This window comes from Stenella coeruleoalba (genome assembly GCF_951394435.1).
Source record: "Stenella coeruleoalba genome assembly, chromosome: 1".
Classification (NCBI taxonomy): domain Eukaryota; kingdom Metazoa; phylum Chordata; class Mammalia; order Artiodactyla; family Delphinidae; genus Stenella; species Stenella coeruleoalba.
Window position 1 is genome coordinate 90,634,324 of NC_137169.1, and position 21,643 is coordinate 90,655,966.

Genomic DNA, 21,643 nt, shown 5'->3' on the forward strand with positions numbered 1-21,643 from the left:
GAAACCTAAAAGAATAGAAGGGGAGAGCCATTCAGAGGAAGAACATTCTAGTCAAAGGAAAACTATTAGTGCAAAAGCTCTGAAGCAAGAGTGGAATCGATGTGTACAAGGATCAACAAGAAGGCCAGTGTGCAAATAGTGAGAGACATGCACAGCTGTACTGGAAACTCACAAAAACTTCCTATTCTGATCAACATCATTCCTTATATATAAATTTGAATAATCAGCTAAGGATCAAGAGACCATTTACAAAATCAAAATCATGAACTAAAAAGGCCAGGATGAATGAACACCTAAACCCTGATGGATAAAGGGGTTGTATAAAGAATAGAGGGGAAAATGAATTCTTAAAAATTTTAATTTAAATTGAGATGCTAAGATAGCCATAGAATACTAATAGGTAACTATTAAAAAAATAGGACCAAGATGGAAATCTTAGAAGTGAAAATGTTAAAATACTGCTTTTACCTTTTATGCCTATAACTCTAGTTATGAAATTATAAATATTGTTTATAATGAAGTAGAACTAGCGAAGGATTCCCAGAAGCTAAGCAAAATGGACTGATCTGAGCCAAAAACGTAGGGAATGCGTTTTAAAGGAAGATGTTCAGAGTATCAGGCATTGTTTTTTTCTTCCTGTTGAGCTTATAGGTTTTCAGGCACACATCAATAACACACTCACTCAGTTAGGACCATGATTAGGAATGAGTTTTCCATATTTAAAAGACACGTCAAGTTCTTAATTTTATTGCAATGAATCAAATAATTGTATTTGGAAACAAAAGCGACAGTTTTCAAGCTTAACTATTCAGACTCACTTTGAGCGTTGAGTACATCTTAACAAAGTTACCAGCAACATTCTCCTTTGTATCTGAAAACTAATGACCACTGGAGGCGGGGGGTGGAGACGGGGGAAGCAGCTAGGGCAAATAAAAGGTATTGTTAAAATGAATACTTCTTATTAAAATTATCCTTGAAGACTATCCCCAGGCTTGTCTTGATCATTCATCCTTCGGTGCCTTTGTCTTTCTTTACTTTTTCTTTGATTAGCTATATTTTACCTCACCTTCAAAAACTAGGGAAAATTTTATGTCTTACATGAAGCCCTCCTGGACCACTCGGATTTTTGTTTCTTAAACATGTCAAGGTTTGTGATTAAGGTGATGAATTTGTCCATTTGTAAATATCCCATCAGGTTAGCACTTACACATATAAGGGGTAGGCAAGAGCTACTTATCGGCCACAAATGATTGGCCACAGTGATGAAATTTTGCCAATATAAATGTTCTCCATTGGAATAAACATTTCCTCCAGTCAGTTCAATTAAAATGCAAATATCCAAAAGGTTAAATCTTTCACAACCTTCTGCCACTGTTTAATCAGATTACTTTCTTCAATAACAGTAAGAGCAATTAAAGAACCACACAATTTTAAGGTATTTGTTAGCCTGGGAATATTTAGCTATAAAGAATAGAGAGGAAAAACTTTGAACTAGTGGATAAAAATACAGAAATGGATTTACATATACCTATGGCAGACCACGTACATCAAAATTTTCCTAGTGTTAATTTTAGTTTTTTACACTGGTCTGTAATTTTGTCTTCTGTATGTCTTTTGTACCTAACACAGCTGCAACTTTCTTTAAGGGAAAAACTATTGTGAGCCAAATATTGTTTACATTATAGTATATAGGCATATAGGAATCCAGAATATGTGCTTATTATTTTGAAAACTCTTTTGTTTGTTTTTAGTTTTCTACAATATGACTAATAAAATATTGTAAGTAATAGGGTACATAATAACATAATCAGTAATGCTACGAATTTAATAAAAATAATTGTCATTAGTATGTGTCTTAGTCTACCTGGGCTGCCATAATAAGATACTACAGACTGGGTGCAAACAGAAATTTAATTCTCACTGTTCTGGAGGCTAGAAATCCCAGATCATGGTCCTGAGCAATCCAGTTCCTGATGAGAACTCGTTTTCTGGCTTGCAGACAGAGCCTTCTTGCTGCTTCCTCACATGCCCTTTTCTGTGCAAGTGTGTGTGTGTGTGTGTGTGTGTGTGTGTGTGTGTATGAGAGAGAGAGAGAGAGAGAGAGAGAGAGAGAGAACTTCCTCTTGGTATTTGCTGTACACTTAAAAGGACAGTAATTATTTTCTTAAAAGGCAGTACTCCTGCTGGATCAGGGCCCCATCCTTATGACCTCATTTAACCTTAGTTACTTCCATAAAGGCCCTATATCCAAATATTGTCACACTGCAGGTTAGGATTTCAAAATATGAATTTTGGAGGGACAAAAACATTCAGTTCATAAAACTGTATAAGTGTTGGACAAGACTCAGCGATATCTAATTTTCATTGAATAATAAGTATTGAACCAAAGTATCGAACAATTCATCTTATTGTTCAATTAACAAGAAATATTGATAAGATTAATACTTTTATTAAAAGTATTACTATTTAACAGATGTTTATTGTCACAAAGGCTCTTAGTATCTCATAGTTATGGAGAAAAGTGACAAGAATAATATTTTATTGTTACATTTCTCAAAATTATTAGTGTTTTAATAATATTTTGGAGACTATAATAACTACTGAAGTAACAAATCCCAAAAGGGATGCTACGCTAAATGTAGATTCAATAGGCTAAGTCCCGTAATTTTTATCTTAATCTATTTTTTCTACATATCCAGTCAATTTTAACTATTTAAAAAATTGTGTTTCAAATGGAAAATTAGAAATTTTTGTAGGTGTAAGAAAAGAAACTTTCCAAAACCTAGTTCCTCACTGATTGTGTATGACATAGGAGCAATCCAGAATTCCCCATAAACCACACTGTAAAACACAGAGATATCTGAGTTGACAAGAATTTGGCCCATCATGGACCCTCTATAGGGAGGGATGAGATGACTTTGTAATAGAAACTTCTGAGTACTAAATTGAGAATGCAGCTGAGTTCAGAGTATCCCCATAGTAAGGCCTAGTTAATTGGTAAGAGGGAGGGATTTATGGGACTCCACTCACTAGTACAGACCATAAATTTCACCAGCCTCAGATCAGATCAGATGATTAAGTGAGTTAAACCTATCACTTTTTCCTGGTCAAGAGATGGGATTAACTCATTTAATCATCATAAGAACTCTAGGGACTAATTAAAATTATCTTTTTCTAAATCAAGATGAAGAAAGAGAATTTCAGAGGTATTTGTTAACTTGGCCATAATTATACAGCAAATAAGTGTTAAAAGATTCTAGCTTATTAAAAAATAATAATGAATGTTCTTATTTCATTTCTACCTTTGTTCTACCTTTCAGATGAGACTTAATATAAATCAATCCCAAGCTTATGATATTTTGGGTTTAATTAAATTTAAAAATTAAGAGCATATTTAATTATTTTGAAGAAGTAAAAAACGCATTTTCAGAGGCAGTATTTTCAAGATAACTCTTAAAGAATAAGTGTTTAAGGCATACACAAGAAAAAAAAAACATTCTAGGAAGCAGGACAAGGTTGTATTGTTTAAAGTCCCATGGACAAGTATAATTTAATTAAAAAATAATTAAAACTTTTTCCTTAGTATGATGAATACATAACAATATTGCAGATAAAAGCCTAGAAAAATAAAGTATATTTAATATTTTCAAAGTTGTCTCTCTTTTTTTGTTCTTTAAAGAAAAGGTGGATGTGATTATTTTTATAATAGATAATTTATTCAATGTTACTTATATTCTAAATTTTATCTTTCAAATGAGTTTTATCCATTAGCTTTGTTATCAACATGTCTTGGCAAAATTGCTTTGAATGAACTCCTCTTGTATGAAGGGTAATACAAATTCATCAGCTTCATAGACTCCCTGATGAAATCTCAGGGGGATTTTAAAATTTAAATAAGCTATTCTGTTTTGTTGCTGAAGAAAATATAATTAAGCTGTTCTTCATGAATTTTATTCAAGGATTACTGAATTACTAATTTCCTCAAATGATAAATAAATCTTAATGCTTCCATTTACTATTAATGCTTTAATTAAGCATTGCCAACTGCTGTGTCATGTACACAGCCCCAATAGGTTAGCATGTTAAATAGCTCAATGTTCTTGCGCAAACAGAGTTGTTTTTCGCTGCATTTGCTTTCCTTATGGTTTAGACTTGTAGAACTTCAGGTCAAGTCAGGAAGATGAGTTTTCAGAAATATTTAGAGTAAAGCAACAGGTCAAAGAGAAACCCCTAAAGATAAGCTCTTATGGCTACAGAACGGTCTTTGAGAAATTGTAAAAGATTTGTTAGGATTCAAGGAAGGAAAGTAGAACTCTGAGAACAATAACAACATTCACATTTTCCAAATATTAAATAATGTAATTAGATATCTATTTAAAGATGAGTAGGGCATGTGTGCTAACAAATGATGGTAAATGGAAATATCTGATCATGTTTGGATACAAATTAAGAAATTTGGGGGGGAATTTAAGGGGCAAAAGCAGAATGGAGCTGTGTGGCTGACAGGGTGTTGGTGTTCTGGCTGGGTGTCAGGCCTCAGTCTCTGAGGTGGGAGAGCCGAGTTCAGGACATTGGACCACCAGAGACCTTCTGGTCCCAGGTAACATCAATCTGTGAGAGCTCTCCCAGAGATTTCCATCTCAACGTTAAGACCCAGCTCCACTCAACGGCCAGCAAGTTCCAGTGCTGGACACCCCATGCCAAACAACTAGCAAGACAGGAACAAAACCCCACCCATTAGCAGAGAGGCTGCCTAAAATCATAATAAGTTCACAGACACCCCAAAACAGACCACTGGACACAGTCCTGCCCACATGGAAGATCCAGCCTCATCCACCGGAAAACAGGCACAAGTCCCCTCCACCAAGAGGGCTATACAATGAACAGAACCAACTTTACCCACTGGGGGAAGACACCAAAAACAATGGTAAGTACGAACATGCAGCCTGCAAAAAGGAGACCCCAAACACAGTAAGTTAAGCAAAATGAGAAGAAAGAGAAATACACAGCAGATGAAGGAGCAAGGTAAAATCCCACCAGACCAAATAAATGAAGAAGAAATAGGCAGTCTACCTGAAAAAGAATTCAGAGTAATGATAGTAAGGATGATCCAAAATCTTGGAAACAGAATGGAGAGAATACAAGAAACATTTAACAAGGACCTAAAAGAACTAAAAAGCAAACAAACAATGATGAACAACACAATAAATGAAATTAAAAATTCTCTAGAAGGAATCAATAGCAGAATAACTGCGGCAGAAGAAGGGATACATAACCTAGAATATAAAATAGTGGAAATAACTACCACCGAGCAGAATAAAGAAAAAAGAAGGAAAAGAATTGAGGACAGTCTCAGAGACCTGTGAGACAACATTAAATGCACCAACATTTGAATTATAGGGGTCCCAGAAGAAGAAGAGAAAATGAAAGAGACTGAGAAAATATTTGAGGAGATTATAGTTGAAAAATTCCCTAATATGGGAAAGGAAATACTCAATCAAGTCCAGGGAGTGCAGAGAGTCCCCTACAGGATAAATCCAAGGAGAAACATGCCAATACACATATTAATCAAACTGTCAAAAATTAAATACAAAGAAAAAATATGAAAAGCAACAAGAGAAAAACAACGAGTAACATAAAAGGGAATCCCCATAAGGTTAACTGCTGATCTTTCAGCAGAAACTCTTCAAGCCAGAAGGGTAAGGCAGGACATATGTAAAGTGATGAAAAGGAAAAACCTAACACTAAGATTCCTCTACCCAGCAGGGGTCTCATTCAGATTCAATGGAGAAATTAAAACCTTTACAGACAAGCAAAAGTTAAGAGAATTCAGCACCACCAAACCAACTTTACAACAAACGCTATAGGAACTTCTCTAGTCAGGAAACATAAGAGAAGGAAAATACCTAAAATAACAAACCCAAAACAATTAAAAACATGATAATAGGAACATACATATCGATAATTACCTTAAATGTAAATGGATTAAATGCTCCAACCAAATGACACAGACTGGCTGAATGGATACAAAAACAAGACCTGCATATATGCTGTCTACAAGAGACCCAGTTCAGACCTAGAGACACATACAGACTGAAAGTGAGGGGATGGAAAAAGATATTCCATGAAAATGGAAATCAGAAGAAAGCTGGAGTAGCAATTCTCATCTGAGAGAAAATAGACTTTAAAATAAAGACTATTACATGAGACAAAGAAGGACACTACATAATGATAAAGGGATCAATCCAAGAAGACAATATAACAATTGAAAATATTTATGCACCCAAGTTAGGAGCACCTCAATACAGAAGGCAAATGTTAACAGCCATAAAAGGGGAAATTGACAGTAACACAATCATAGTAGGGGACTTTAACACCACACTTTCACCAATGGACAGATCATCCAAAATGAAAATAAATAAGAAACACAAGCTTTAAATGATACATTAAATAAGATGGACTTAATTTTAATTTATAGGACATTCCATCGAAAAACAATGGAATACACTTTCTTCTCAAGCGCTCATGGAACATTCTCCAGGATAGATCATATCTTGGGTCACAAATCAAGGCTTGGTAAATTTAAGAAAACTGAAATCATATCAAGTATCTTTTCTGACCACAGTGCTATGAGACTAGATATCAATTACAGGAAAAACAAAACTAGATATCAATTACAGTAAAAAATAAAAACACATGGAGACTAAACAATACACTACTAAATAACCAAGAGGTCACTGAAAAAATAAAAGAGGAAATAAAAAAATACCTAGAAACAAATGACACTGAAAACACGATGACCCAAAAACTATTGGATGCAGCAAAAGCAGTCCTAAGAGGGAAGTTTATAGCATTAGAATCCGATCTCAAGAAACAGGAAAAATCTCAAATAAACAATCTAACCTTACACCTAAAGCATTTAGAGAAAGAAGAAGAAGAACAACAAAAAAACTCCAAAGTTAGCAGAAGGAAAGAAATCATAAAGATCAGATCAGAAATAAATGAAAAAGTAATGAAGGAAATGATAGCAAAGATCAATAAAACTAAAATTTAGTTCTTTGAGAAGATGAACAAAATTGATAAAACATTAGCCAGACTCATCAAGAAAAAAAAGGGAGAAGATTCAAATCAACAGAGTTAGAAATGAAAAAGGACAAGTAACAACTGACGCTGTAGAAATACAAAAGATCTTGAGAAATTACTACAAGCAACTATATGCCAATAAAATGGACAACCTGGGAGAAATGGACAAATTCTTAGAAATGAACAACCTTCAGAGACTGAACCAGGAAGGAATAGAAAATAAAAACAGACCAATCACAAGCACTGAAATTGAGACTGTGATTAAAAATCTTCCAACAAAAAAAGCCCAGGGCCACATGGCTTCACAGGCGAATTCTATCAAACATTTAGAGAAGAGCTAACACCTATCCTTCTCAAACTCTTCCAAAATATAGCAGAGGGAGGAACACCCCCAAACTCATTCTACGAGGTCACCATCACCCTGATACCAAAACCAGACAAAGATGTCACAAAGAAAGAAAATTACAGGCCAATATCACTGATGAACGTAGATACAAAAATCCTCAACAAAATACAAGCAAACAGAATCCAAAAGCACATTAAAAGGATCATATACCATGATCAAGTGGGGTTTATTCAAGGAATGCAAAGATTCTTTCAATATATACAAATCAATGTGATAAACCATATTAACAAATTGAAGGAGAAAAAAACATATGATGATCTCAATAGATGAAGAAAAAGCTTTCGACAAAATTCAACACCCATTTATGATAAAACCCTACCAGAAAGTAGGCATAGAGGGAACTTACCTCAACATATATTACACAACATAATACACAACATACCTTACACAACATAATAAGGACCATATATTACAAACCCACAGCCAACATCGTTCTCAATGGTGAAAAACTGAAACCATTTCCACTAAGATCAGGGACAAGACAAGTTTGCCCACTCTCACCACTATTATTTAACACAGTTTTGGAAGTTTTAGCCACAGCAATCAGAGAAGAAAAAGAAATAAAAGGAATCCAAATTGGAACAGAAGAAGTAAAACTGTCACTGTTTGCAGACGACATGATACTCTACATATAGAATCCTAAAGATGCTACCAGAAGACTACTAGAGCTAATCAATGAATTTGGTAAAGTAGCAGGATAAAAAATTATTGCACAGAAATCTCTCGCATTCCTATACACTAACGACGAACAATCTGAAAGAGAAATTAAGGAAATAATTCAATTTACCATTGCAATGAAAAGAATAAAATACCTAGGAATAAACCTACCTAAGGAGACAAAAGACCAGTATGCAGAAAACTATAAGACACTGATGAAAGAAAGATGAAACAAACAGATGGGGAGATATACCATGTTTTTGGATTGGATGAATCAACATTGTGAAAATGACTCTACTACCCAAAGCAATCTACAGATTCAGTGAAATCCCTGTCAAACTACCAATGGCATTTTTCACAGAACTAGAACAAAATAATTTCACAATTTGTATGGAAACACAAAAGACCCCAAATAACCAGAGCAATCTTGAGAAAGAAAAACAGAGCTGGAGAAATCAGACTCCCTGACTTCAGATTATACTCCAAAGCTACGGTCATCAAGACATATGGTACTGGCACAAAAACAGACATATAGATCAATGGAACAGGATAGAAAGCCCAGAGATAAACCTACGCATATATGGTCACTTTATCTTTGATAAAGGAGGCAAGAATATATAATGGAGAAAAGACAGCCTGTTCATAAGTGGTGATGGGAAAACTGGACAGCTACATGTAAAAGAATGAAATTAGAAAACTCCCTAACACCATATACAAAAATAAATTCAAAATAGACTAAAGACCTAAATGTAAGGCCAGACACTATAAAACTCTTAGAGGAAAACACAGGCAGAACACTCTATGACATAAATCACACAAGATTCTTTTTGACCCACCTCCTAGAGAAATGGAAACAAAATAATAATAAAAAAAAAACAAATGGGACCTAATGAAATTTAAAAGCTTTTGCACAGCAAAGGAAACCATAAACAAGACGACATGACAACCCTCAGGATGGGAGAAAATATTTATAAACAAAGCAACTGACAAAGGATTAATCTCCAAAATATACAAGTAGCTCATGCAGCTCAATATGAAAAAAACAAACAACCCAATCCAAAAATGGGCAGAAGACCTAAATAGATATTTCTCCAAATAAGATATACAGATTGCCAACAAACACATGAAAGGATGTTCAACATCACTAATCATTAGAGAAATACAAATGAAAACTACAATGAGGTATCACCTCACACCAGTCAGAATGGCCATCTTCAGAAAATCTACAAACAATAATGTTGGAGAGGGTGTGGAGAAAAGGAAACTCTCTTGTACTGTTTGTGGGAATGTAAATTGATACAGCCATTATAGAGAACAGTATGGGTTTCCTTAAAAATAGAACTATCATGTGACCCAGAAATCCCACTACTGAGCATATACCCTGAGAAAACCATAATTCAAAAAGAGTCATGTACCAAAATGTTCAGTGCAGCTCTATTTACAATAGCCAGGACATGGAAGCAACCTACGTGTCCATTGACAGGTGAATGGATAAAGAAGATGTGGCACATATATACAATGGGATATTACTCAGCCATAAAGAGAAACGAAATTGAGTTATTTGCAGTGAGGTGGATAGACCTAGAGTCTGTCATACAGAGTGAAATAAATCAGAAAGAGTAAAACAAATAAGGTATGCTTACACATATATATGGAATCTAAAAAAAATGAAAAATCGTTCTAACGAACCTTGGGGCAGGACAGGAATAAGGACGCAGACATAGGGAATGGACTTGAGGACACGGGGATAGGGAAGGGTAAGCTGGGACGAAGTGAGAGAGTGGCATTGACATATATAACCTACCAGGTGTAGAATCGATAGCTAGTGGGAAGTAGCCTCATAGCACAGGGAGATCAGCTCCATTCTTTGTGACCACCTAGAGGGGTGGGATAGGGAGGGTGGGAGGGAGATGCAAGAGGTAGGGGATATGGGGATATATGTATACATAGAGCTGATTCACTTTGTTATACAGCAGAAACTAACACACCATTGTAAAGCAATTATACTCCAAAAAAGATGTTAAAAAATAAAATTAAAAAAATAAATAAATAAATAAAAGCAAAGTGGTCTATGTGCACTATGTATTTTTACCAAAGAAAAACAAGAATAAAAGAAATTTGGGTAAAAAAGTAACAAATCCAAAAAGGAAAGCTCAGCAGAATAAAACAAGAAACAATGCTCTACAAGTATTATCAACTTCAAGGAAAAGAAAAATAATTTATTTTCCTTTTTTCAAATATAATGTAAACGTTTAGCAGAGATTAACTGGTGGCATGACTTCTGCTATTTCAGATTAATGGTTGACATGTATTGACCAATGATCCATCATATATACATGAGATATTAAAGTTGAAATGTACTTTTTAAACACTTGATCAAATAGAAGTCTTGTCTATTTAATATATCAATACATATTCAAAACATCAGGTTTTAGATTTGCAGACCAAATGTTCTTATTCAGCAACCTTTTATTGGAATTAATTTTTGAGGAACCTATGTGCTAATTAGGGCAATAGACAGTAATTATGCCAAAATGACATAAATGTTTTGGTAGAGATATCGTTTAGCACATGCATTTTCCAAAGGTATGTATGTCATTTAGCTGAGTCTCAAAGATAAGAAAATATTTATCAGCCTTGAAAAGGTGGGTGAGAGTATAGCTATGGCATTAATAAAATACAGAAGTGTGAGAAATGTGCCCTCTTCAGAGAATCATTGGAGTATAAGTTGCATTGGGGAAGACTATTTTATTCTTTTTAACTTTATTATACCCTGGATAACAAAAATGGAGGTTTTTGATTATTGTAGAGCAGACAGGACTTGCCAGCAGCTTTTTAATAGCATCATTGATACATATCCACTAAGTAAACTAGTTTTTCAATTTAACTGACTCATGTGACAAGAATAAGATATTTACACCCCAACACAAGGACTGAATAATAATATAAAAAGTATGTCCTTCTGTATTTTCACCTTTGGAATGAACCAACCCCAAGCATCAAGAAACTAGAGCCAAAAATTTCAAGTCTCCAGTAAATCTAGACCCTAAGTATACTCCTTTAACTACATGACAGAATTCTGTTAGTGAATCTCAGAATTAACTTTCAGGTAAATGTTCTATTTACCTACCATCCCTTTTAGCTGATAATCTACTTCCTTAGCCTAAATTCTTATTAGGATTTGTAGTCCTTTTCACAGCAGCACGGAAAGCACTCAGGAAAGAAAAGGACAGCCTCTGGGCAAAAGTAGCAGCCTTCCAAGTGAACAGACAGAACACCTGGAACACAGATGCCCTGCTATTGAAAAGACCCATTGATAGAATCCTACATAATTTCTTAAGTTTGGGGTGGTGGAGAAAGAGAATAGTCTATTTAAATGACACTTTTACTTATTTTATGTTCCTTTACCTATATAAGACCCTAAATTTACAGTATTGTTATATTTAGGCCATTGCAGCATATGCCCTATAGGCAATACTAAGGTATAAGTCAAAAGCCCAGAGGTTGAAAGTGTGGAACAGCTTATTGGAATAGGTACTGATTTTTTCCATAGAGAATCAATACGTATTTATTAAACACCTTTGTGCAAGGAATTGTTCAAGGTTCTGTACAGATATTCTTGCTCTCATGGAGCTTATATTTTAAGAGTAGATGTTAAAATTAGGAAAATTCCCCAAAGTAGATAGTCTAATGGGATCATCAATGGCACTTAGAGCTATGGAGCAAATGTGTAGCAGTTCCACCTCATTTCTCCAATATTGCTTTCTTTTTGAAGGACCTCCTCAAAAGGTTTGACTGAATATTGCCCATTGTGGTAAACTTCCAAGAATACAAGAGCTTCTTACTACTTTACAATGACCCAGCTTATTCTCATATCAAAGAAAAAGTAGGGTTTGGCAGAAAAGTAAAATTTGGCCTGTAACAAGTGAACTCCAAGATGTGGACCTCAGCCCTGGTGCAAGCTTCTCTATAAAGGTGGCTTTTGTGGTACAGGCATCTCAGTTTTCTGGCACCATTAATGCCTTAGCCCACTATCATATCAGTCTTTCAAAATCTTAGATGCATTTTCTGTTTATTTTGCAGTCTTCTTTTTTTTTTCACTTTGTTATGCTCTTCTCAAGGTAAGAATTGTATCATAACACCTCTTGTGCTTAGCATAAAATAACTGTTCAATAAATATTTGTTTAACAAATTTGAGGAAACTATTATAAATAATGTACCACTATTATAAAACATAATCAATAATACTTATGATGATGAAAGATTATAATCATTCTAAATGTTCACTAAGCAGACTATTACCCAGTCATTATAAAGAAGTATATATATATAAATAAATATATATAATATATAATACTTTCATATAATTTTTACTGAGATACCATGATACAAATTACGCATAAAGTATTACACCAAACATTTTAATTTTTTAAGGCCTAGTCATAAAGTTAAAGGCTGGAAAAATTTATATTATTATTGGTTATCTTTAGGTAGTAAGATGATGGAAGATATTGTTTTACTTTTTCATTATCTCATCCTGCATTTTGCAATTTTTCTTTAATATCTATGACTTTTATAAAATGAAAATATAAAGAAATAATTTAAAAACTTTTTAAAAACTTTTTTTAAGGCCAACATGTATCCCACAAGTTTTTATTCATTTATTTATTTTGTAGCCTCGTGTCACTGATTTATTAATGACAATTTATTTAACATTACAGTAACAGGTCAAAAAAATAGAAATACAAGGGGAAGGGAAAAAAGATAGAAGTGGCAGGAAAGGCATTAACAATTACAATTACACATTATGATTACTGGTATAAGTACTAATGCCTCATTTACAACAAAGTCAAATACTTTTCAAATATTGAGCTAATTGGTAAATTTGAATAGTGTTCTCAGAATCATAAAAATATAGAAAAGAAATATTTAATTCCTTGTAAAATATACTCTGTATTACATTTTATGGTATTACTTCCTTACACTCAAAATGTTCAAAATGTTTTCACTTTCTCTCATTGCTCTTGTAAATTTGGTATTATGCCAAGAAGAACATCTTCCAGCTGAACAAATAGAATTCTTCTGAGTTCACTGGAACAATGAAATGTACACTGAAAATAATTTGAAAATAATTTACAGTTTTGGCCCAAACACTAAATAAGATATTTTTTTGAACACTTGCCAGTTCCTCTCTACCTGCTTAATCGCTTTTTGAAAGATGCACAACTTCATTACTGGTTTCTCATTGCTTTCAGAACACATAAATCAGGGGGATGATTGATTTGATTTTTGAATTTTTTTGGCATGTATGGAAAGAAATTAAGCTATGGATGGGGTCATTATTATTCTTGCACTCCATATCATTTGGGAACCCGAAATCACTTAAATATGTAATCAACTAGGATCTTCTATTTCAATCTTCAGCCTCAAAATGGTTCTATTCTGTGATATATAATCATTCACATGGTTTAAGAAACAGGTTTAGCTAAATAAAAAATTAAAAGTTTGCCAAAAGTACATCTGGAAACAATGTTAAAGGCATGGATTTCTATGTACAGCATGTTATAGGAGAGGTATATTTCTAAATAAAAAAGCATACCTTCAATCTACTGTTGTTCCATTTAAGAATCAATTCTAACTTCAATGTTCAGTAATAATTTAACATCAGTCGTAACTTGTGGGGAGGCAAATACTGCCATTGAGTACTCAAGTTAATTGCAGTGATGGACCTTGGATTTCATTTCTTGGTACCACTCAGTTAAGAAAGAGCTAAATGCAGAATGTCAGTTTATGGAAATCGTGTACATAACAGACTGAGGTTTCTCGGTATGTTCCTACTGTAGCCAGTTGAAATGCTTCCATTGCTCCTCTGAGTGTAATGAGAGAATGCTTTTTGGGCTTTGAGCCTGCAGATGCAAACTTTTACAGCTGTATCTTTAAAAACAACTATCAGATAACTCTTTGGGATGCTACATTTTTTCTCTTCTACAAGTTGTCCTTTTCTTATATCTTTTTAGTTAGCTTGGCCTTCAGCTTAATATATGTCTCCTCAGCTGGTACCAATTCAACTTCTGGATTCTCCAGAGCAGTATGTGCTTCAGTAAGCCAGCTGGTCACAAGAAATCTGATTTTGACAATTTACTGACACAATCAGCTGCTGTCTGTCTCATTCCAAACATACAGGCTCTCCTTCACCTGGGTATTTACATAGTGATAATACTCTATTTTTCTTCTGGAGGACATTCTCTTCTGATGAGTTAAAGAGAAAAATCTCTAGTGGTCTCAATCAGTGATGATCCAAAACATAAAAGTCTGTTCTGGTTGTTGAAAAAAATAAAAGCAATAAACAAAGAGTTGTGAGGGAAACAGAATAAAAGAAACAAATATTCCCTGCCATTTAAACTTAATGTTCATCCACCTGTGCCACCTCACCTGCTATCAGAGAGAAAGAAGTCTCCTTTCTCCAAAGGAACTTTTACTCGATCAGCACTATACATTGTACTCTCTTGTCTTCAATTTCTCTCTCAGTTATAATTTCCCTGGTAATGTTAGTATTTACAGATTCTTAAGTGTCTCCTATTAAAAAGAAAAAGAAAACTTTTCCTTGATACCACACCTTCATCTAAATAATATATCTCTCCCCTCTAATCACCATTCAGCTTTTTAAAGAGTTGCCTATACAGACTCCACTGAGTAATCTTCAAATTACTTCTTAATCCTCATGTTAGAAATCTTTCAGGTATAAATAACAGAAAAAGAAAAGTTGCTCAAACAATAAGTGTTTTTATTATCTCATCTAAAATAAATCCATAGTTGGATGGTTCTAGAATTGGTAAATTCAGTAGTTTAGGAATATCAGGGCCCTGGTTCTACTTCTTAGTGATTTTCTTTGCTTTTGCCTCATGGTCAAAAGAATCTTTCTGCAGTTCTAAGCATCAGGTCCCCATAAATCAATGTTCAGACAGAAAATAAGGTACAAGACTTATCCACAGAAATATACTTTTATCAAAGGGAATCTTTCCCTGAAGTTCTCAGCATATTTACTATTACATATAATTGATAAGAACTTGGTTACATATTCTACCCTAAACCAATCACCTAAAAGGAAAATAAGATAATCTCAATCTCTCTCATAAAACTAGTTGCTTACCTGACATTTTCACTTTAATGTCCCAAATGTCCTTAAAATTTAACATATGTAAAAATAAAACTCCCCTTATACTTAGATCTCTTAATATGTTCCCTGTCTCAGTGAATGACACTTGCATATATTCATTTCCAGAGATTAAAAACTTGTACTTCACCACCAACATTCAATTGGTCACAAAACTGTGAAGATTCTATGTTCTTAATATTTCAGTTCATCCACTTCTTTCCATTCTAAGGCCATTAATTTTGTTTGGGCAAGTATCACATCTTGGTTGGATACTACCCCTTGCTTAATTGATCTCTTGATTATCATCTTGCCCCTTCTTAGACATTCTCCTCACCCCCTAGAGGAATTCTTTTAAAAGGCAAAGTAGATCATGTCATATCCACGTGCAAGAGTCATTCAATGGATACTGGCTGCCTTATAATTAAGTGCAAACCTTAGCAGGTATATGAGGCTTTTCATAATTTGGCCACTGCCAGAATCTCCCGCTTTATCACTCTTCTAATATGACTCCAATCAAGCTAAATTATTTGCAGTTCGCCAATGCCCATACTTTCTCTCAACTATGGTTCTTCATGAACTGCAGCTTCTTTATAGAGAATGATTTCCCAGATCTCGGCCCCAACAGACCTCGCTAACTCCTCCTTCAAGATTCAGATTAGAAGACTCTCTAAGCCCTTCCAAATTTTCCCCTTAGTTTAGGTGCCTATTCTGTGTCTTCACCATCATAACATTTCACATTTTGTATTGTCATTAGCTACTTTCTTATTTTTGCTTATTGGCTGTAAGTTTCTTAAGGCAAGGGCTTTGAATCCTCTGAACCAAGACAGTGCCCAGAGCACAAAGGGTACTCAATAAAAGTTTTGAATACATTATGGGTATATGCCAATTCTTTAATGCAAAATTGAAATATAAAGTCCAATAAAAATTTTTTTCTAAGTATATTGAGTTTTATGACATCTCACAAAAAAAGAAAAATTAAATTGCATTTTTGTATATTATATTGAAAATAATAAAATTGTTTCAGGAAAATATGGAATATGTAAACAACATAGCTATACTATAATAAATTATATTGGACTATTTTCTACATATTCCTGACTTTTCCTTCTGAAATTAAATTCAACCTACTAAGCTTAACATTTCTGGCTTTATTTCACTTTAATTTTTTATTCCTTTTACAATTACTTTCACTTTTTGATTCTATGGTTCAGCCCTGCTCTTATTTATCAAGTACCTTCAGCAAAAATTTGTAATTCTTCTTAGTATAATTAGTTAGGCCTGGGTCCAAGGCTGGGGACACTATAAATAATTCAATAGACTGGAGAAGTAGTACAAGGAGAGTCAGTATAAAAGAGCCCTAGAAAGACAAACAGGTAAAACTACATCACGGTAAAATTTTTCCAGCATAAATCAGGAATTAAGGCCATATTTTGTACACAAATTTATTGAGTATTTTTAAGTGGGCATTGAAAAAAAATACTTTGATTAGATTTATGATCCAAATATGATTCTGTTTTGATGGTTGCAGGACATGAGGATTTTCAGTAATTAAATAACTCACACATAAATAAAATCAACAAACATAAATTAGTAGCTTACTGTGATCCAAGCAGTATGTTAAACATAAACGATGCAAAGATAGTCTAGCTGGGAGACAAATAAATTTAAACAAATATTTACAATGCAATAAAATAGTGATACTAGCTCAGAATCATATGTTGCTATCAATGTATGTAAGAAAATTTTAACTTCAATAATTACATAATTATGGGGCTGTTATTTTTTTTAATGTATTTACCATAAGAACTATCTCTTGGAATAATGAATTCTACAAGTTTAATATTCGCTATATAAATTTTTATACTTTAAATTACCTAAATTTTCTAAACTTTCTTATTTGGAGCTTTGAACTACCTATACTAATAATATTTGTTGCCATATCAATTCTCAACTATGTACCAGGCACTATGCTTAATACTTCAACTTGTACGGTCTAATTTAATCCATAAAATCATCTGGAAGAAAATTATTGTTATTCCTATTTTACATGTAAGAAACCAAGGATCTATGTATATCCTTAACAGCTAAGGACACTTCAAATTACAAGTATCAGAAGACCCAAATGAAAATGAATAAAACTAAAAGCTTCCCCCTGTCACCGTCAGTCTTTGGCTTTATTGAGAAGCATGGGGCTGCCTTAGCTCTGGAATTTACATCTTCCCTTTTCAAGCTCAATGGGTAATTTGAAAGCCTGGGCAGACAAAACCCTGTATAATCTTCTCTTTTCTGCCACTGCTCTGCAGAAGCAATTGTCCCCTTGTGATGCAGGAAGTACATAACATGAGGTTCTTGATTATTACCTGCCACCTTGCCTCTGATTGTTAGTTTGGGTAGTATTTCCGTCATGCCAGTCCTCAGATTTCTAGTTTCTCAAGCATGTAGATAGCAAGCCCTAAGCAAAACTGGCTTTTGTAGAAAAATTTTATTTTCTTTTTTCTTTGGTTTCAGATAGGCCAGTTTTAGCTAAGCTTTTCAGTTTCTTATAGGTCCTCACCAAGTGCAAAATGTAACCAACATACTCCAGCATTCTGAATTGTTTCTAGCAAATCTCTTATTCTGCAGCCTTAATAGGCCCATTGTCTAAATTCTATGATCCAACAGGCAACATTCTAATTAGCTATTTCACTACTGAGAATAAGAATTGCTAGTCTCCCAGTTTAGGATACAGGGCACCTCACCACTGTACATACTATTTCTTCTCATCCAGTTTCAAACTTTGAGAAACTAGCACTTCTATCATTATCACATTCTGATATCAAAATCTGAGTCAGCGAAAATTATTTAGTACAAGTACTAAGTACTGCATAAAAATCAATCCCAAATGGCTTAAGCCAAAAAGGAAAGTATATATTTATATAACTGAGAATTCTAGAAATAGTGCCTAACACTGGCATAGGTGAACACAGGGCACAAAGTCATCAGGACTTACTTTCACACCTTTTCTCAGCAATGTTTTCTCTGAGTGGACTTCAGTTTCAGGCTATAGGTAATAATGAGGTAGCTGCGGCAGCACCTAGCCTGAGATCTCTCAAGTAAAGCCTGGTGATAGAGTAGCAACTACCTCTGCTCTAGCAATTCCCAGAGAAGCCTCACTGCTTTTACTTGCCCTGATCATGTCTCATGCCCATGCCTGAGCCAAGCTTTGGGATCTGAAGCAATGTGATGCACCAATTAACTCTGGACAATTTCACTTCTCTTACTTTGAGTCAAGGATGGGGGCCAATCCAAACATGTGGGAAGAGAGTGGACAAGAGATAAAAGACGAAAATAAAGTTATGGACTTTGACAGAAAAAGGGGAGGAGATGAGGTAGATGTCCAATTAACAGAGGGTCACTATACTACACCAAATAGCTAACATGTGACAGGAATAGAATTTGAACCTGCCTAAATTTCTAAGTATATACCATCCTGTACCCTAAATCCAGTATTAAGGGCTTCCATAACTAAATCAATTTCTAGTTTCTTTATTATTAATATTTTATAGACTTTTTTTTTCCAGAAAAATGTCTTAAAGCCTGTTTTAAATGCATTGTTATTTTGCATGTAATTTTTATCACTGGCATTTGTGTGATAAATAACAACAATAAAACAAAGTGTATTTTCAGTTCATCCTGTGCTTGCCAACTTCAAGAAATAGGGGCCTCTTATCTGTTACCATACCTTCATCTAAAGGGGACAATTGAGAGAGTGCAAGTGAATATCATGCTCACATAATTCTAAAGTAATAACACTTATAAAAGTAGAAAAATATCTTGATCTTGGAATTAAGTTCCCTTACTTGAACCAAAGAAAGGTGTAATAAAAAGGAAGCAGTGAACTAATGGTAATAGTCTGAAAAAAAGAGTGGAAGCAATATGACTTTTATACCACAGAATGATCACAGACAGGAAAATTGTCCAAATGTACACTTGTATATGTTCTAGAAAAATGAAACTTAGTGGTACAGTAATAATGAGGATTTTTTCTAAGTAGAAATAGGAATGAAGAAGAAAGTGAAAATTTAATGCACGCTTAAGTTCAATTATTTCAGTAATTATCAAAGGTAGGGCTGGTGGCATATGAGAAGCTTGGGGGAGGGTTGCTGGGCATTATTATGATTTAAAAAGTATATGCACTATACGTACTTTCATCAGCACACCTAAAAATCCCTTTAGAAGAAAAATAAAGCCTTTAACTGGCATCATTTTTCTATTAGGAAGAGAAAATATCTTAAAATTAAACCAAATCTGAAATGATTTTTGCCACATTTGTTGCTAATATTGAGAATCTGAGAAAAGTCCGAAGCTCTAAAAATTGGTAGAACGTTCTGAACTCTGTTTCAGCTCAGTCAAAATCTCCTTGATTCATGGGGCACAAGAATTAACTAAAGTTATATTCCCAACCAGAGGGACAAACATTCTCTAAATCCCTAAGCAGAAGAACTAGTATTTGTACAAGAATGTGCAGTTTTCATGACATCTTCAAGATCCTCAAAATGGCAAATAAAATCTTTTATTGTGTTGAAATTTTCTAATTTATAATCAAATTACTTTGTATTTATATTCTAAGCATTGATATATAACTTGTATGAAAGAAATAGAATTTTCTAAGATTAATTTTAGGATTGACTTCATAATTTGCTCTGAGCATCTGAGAAACTTCAGATATTTCTCTTTAATGTAGTTAAATAATTTAAAATTATCTTTAGTAAACAACATTTTATAAGGACAATGATAAGTTGCCTTAAAACAGGTTGTATCGTTCTCTGGTTTTGTATCACCCTCTAGATTGCCCATCTAACACCTAGAACAGAGCTGGACACATAGTGAGTGCTAAGTTAATTTTTGTTAGATGATTTGGTGAACAACGCAAATGGAAAAACAGCATATTACATGCCTCCAGATTTTGCCTTTATTGGTTGAAGTCATAAGCTAGGCCATGGTATGTAATACAGATAATACAGTTACATTGTATGGCTACATATATTATTCTCCATTCATTTGAATAAGGGTTCAACAGACAACTGGGGTAGGTGTTCCCTGGTCAATGCAGAAAATGTTTATGTCTGTGTATTTGCTTTGGGGAGAAGAGATTGAACACTTCTCAGAGTATCAACAAATCAGCTGTTTGGTAATTTTAATGCATAATGTGCAGAGAGCTTGGAATATATTAGCAAGCAAAGCAAAGACAATGCACTAAGGATGTGATGGGATAAGAGATGAGCAGTCTCTTAATAGAGTGTGTTAGATGCTTGACTTTAAAAAATGTTTGCATAATTTCTTGTAAAATTTGGGTTTTTGAAGAAGAAGAGAAACCCAATATAGATTTCTGTTGTTTTCCTCAGTGGCTCAATTTAGAATAGATTTCAACTTGTCTGAATTAGTTATCTTACGCATAGAATAATTTTCCTAATCTAAAAAAATTTCCATATATTCATTATAATAATAATACTTGTGGTATTGTTTAACCAGAAGAATAGGTTGCATAATCATAATAATCACTCTTTCATTTAACTAATGGATATTAGTTTTGTATTCATTAAATTTACTTTTCCTGTACATCTTTTAGTACTGCTGTTGTTACTTTAGGAGATCTACATGACTTTTCTGAGACCTGGATAAAACTCTGCAATTTATACCTTATAAGTTCTTACAAATTAATAGGGAAAATGGCATAGAGCAGAATATTGTTTTGTATGTTCCTACAGCTAATCCAAGAAACTTGAAGCAAATATGACCATAGTTTATTGAAAAGAGCACTGGAATGGAAGTGAGAAATTCTGTGTTTAAGACTTACCAGGCCGCTTTCTTTTACCTTTCACAGTCTCTTCATTGCAGTTTTACATTAACTTTATAACTATGTTTAGTTGTTTATCACCCTTACAGAGTCCCTTTCTATCAGAAATAAACTAACCTTTCAAAACATGAAACATAAATAATAGCAAAAATTTTTAATTATCAAGAAGTTATGAAAAGGAATAAAATGGAGTAAGTCACATATTGAAAAGGTACTGTGCCACATCTTTTACTGGATACAGTCTGCTCCATAGACAGAAAAAGAAAAAAAAAAAAAGCCACGCATTTTTTTCTGTGTGCTTCCTTCTAAGATATCCTAATATCCTCAGCAAGGAGACAAGTCCAACATTGAGAAGTTGACGTCTTAGAACCCACTGTCCTAACCCAACTTTCTTTTTTCCTGGGAGTGTTATGGGTTGCGGGAAGAAATATTAGCTATTTGGAACTTTCTACACATAAGCCATTTATTCATTCATTCCACAAATATTTGTTGAGTGTCTTCTGTA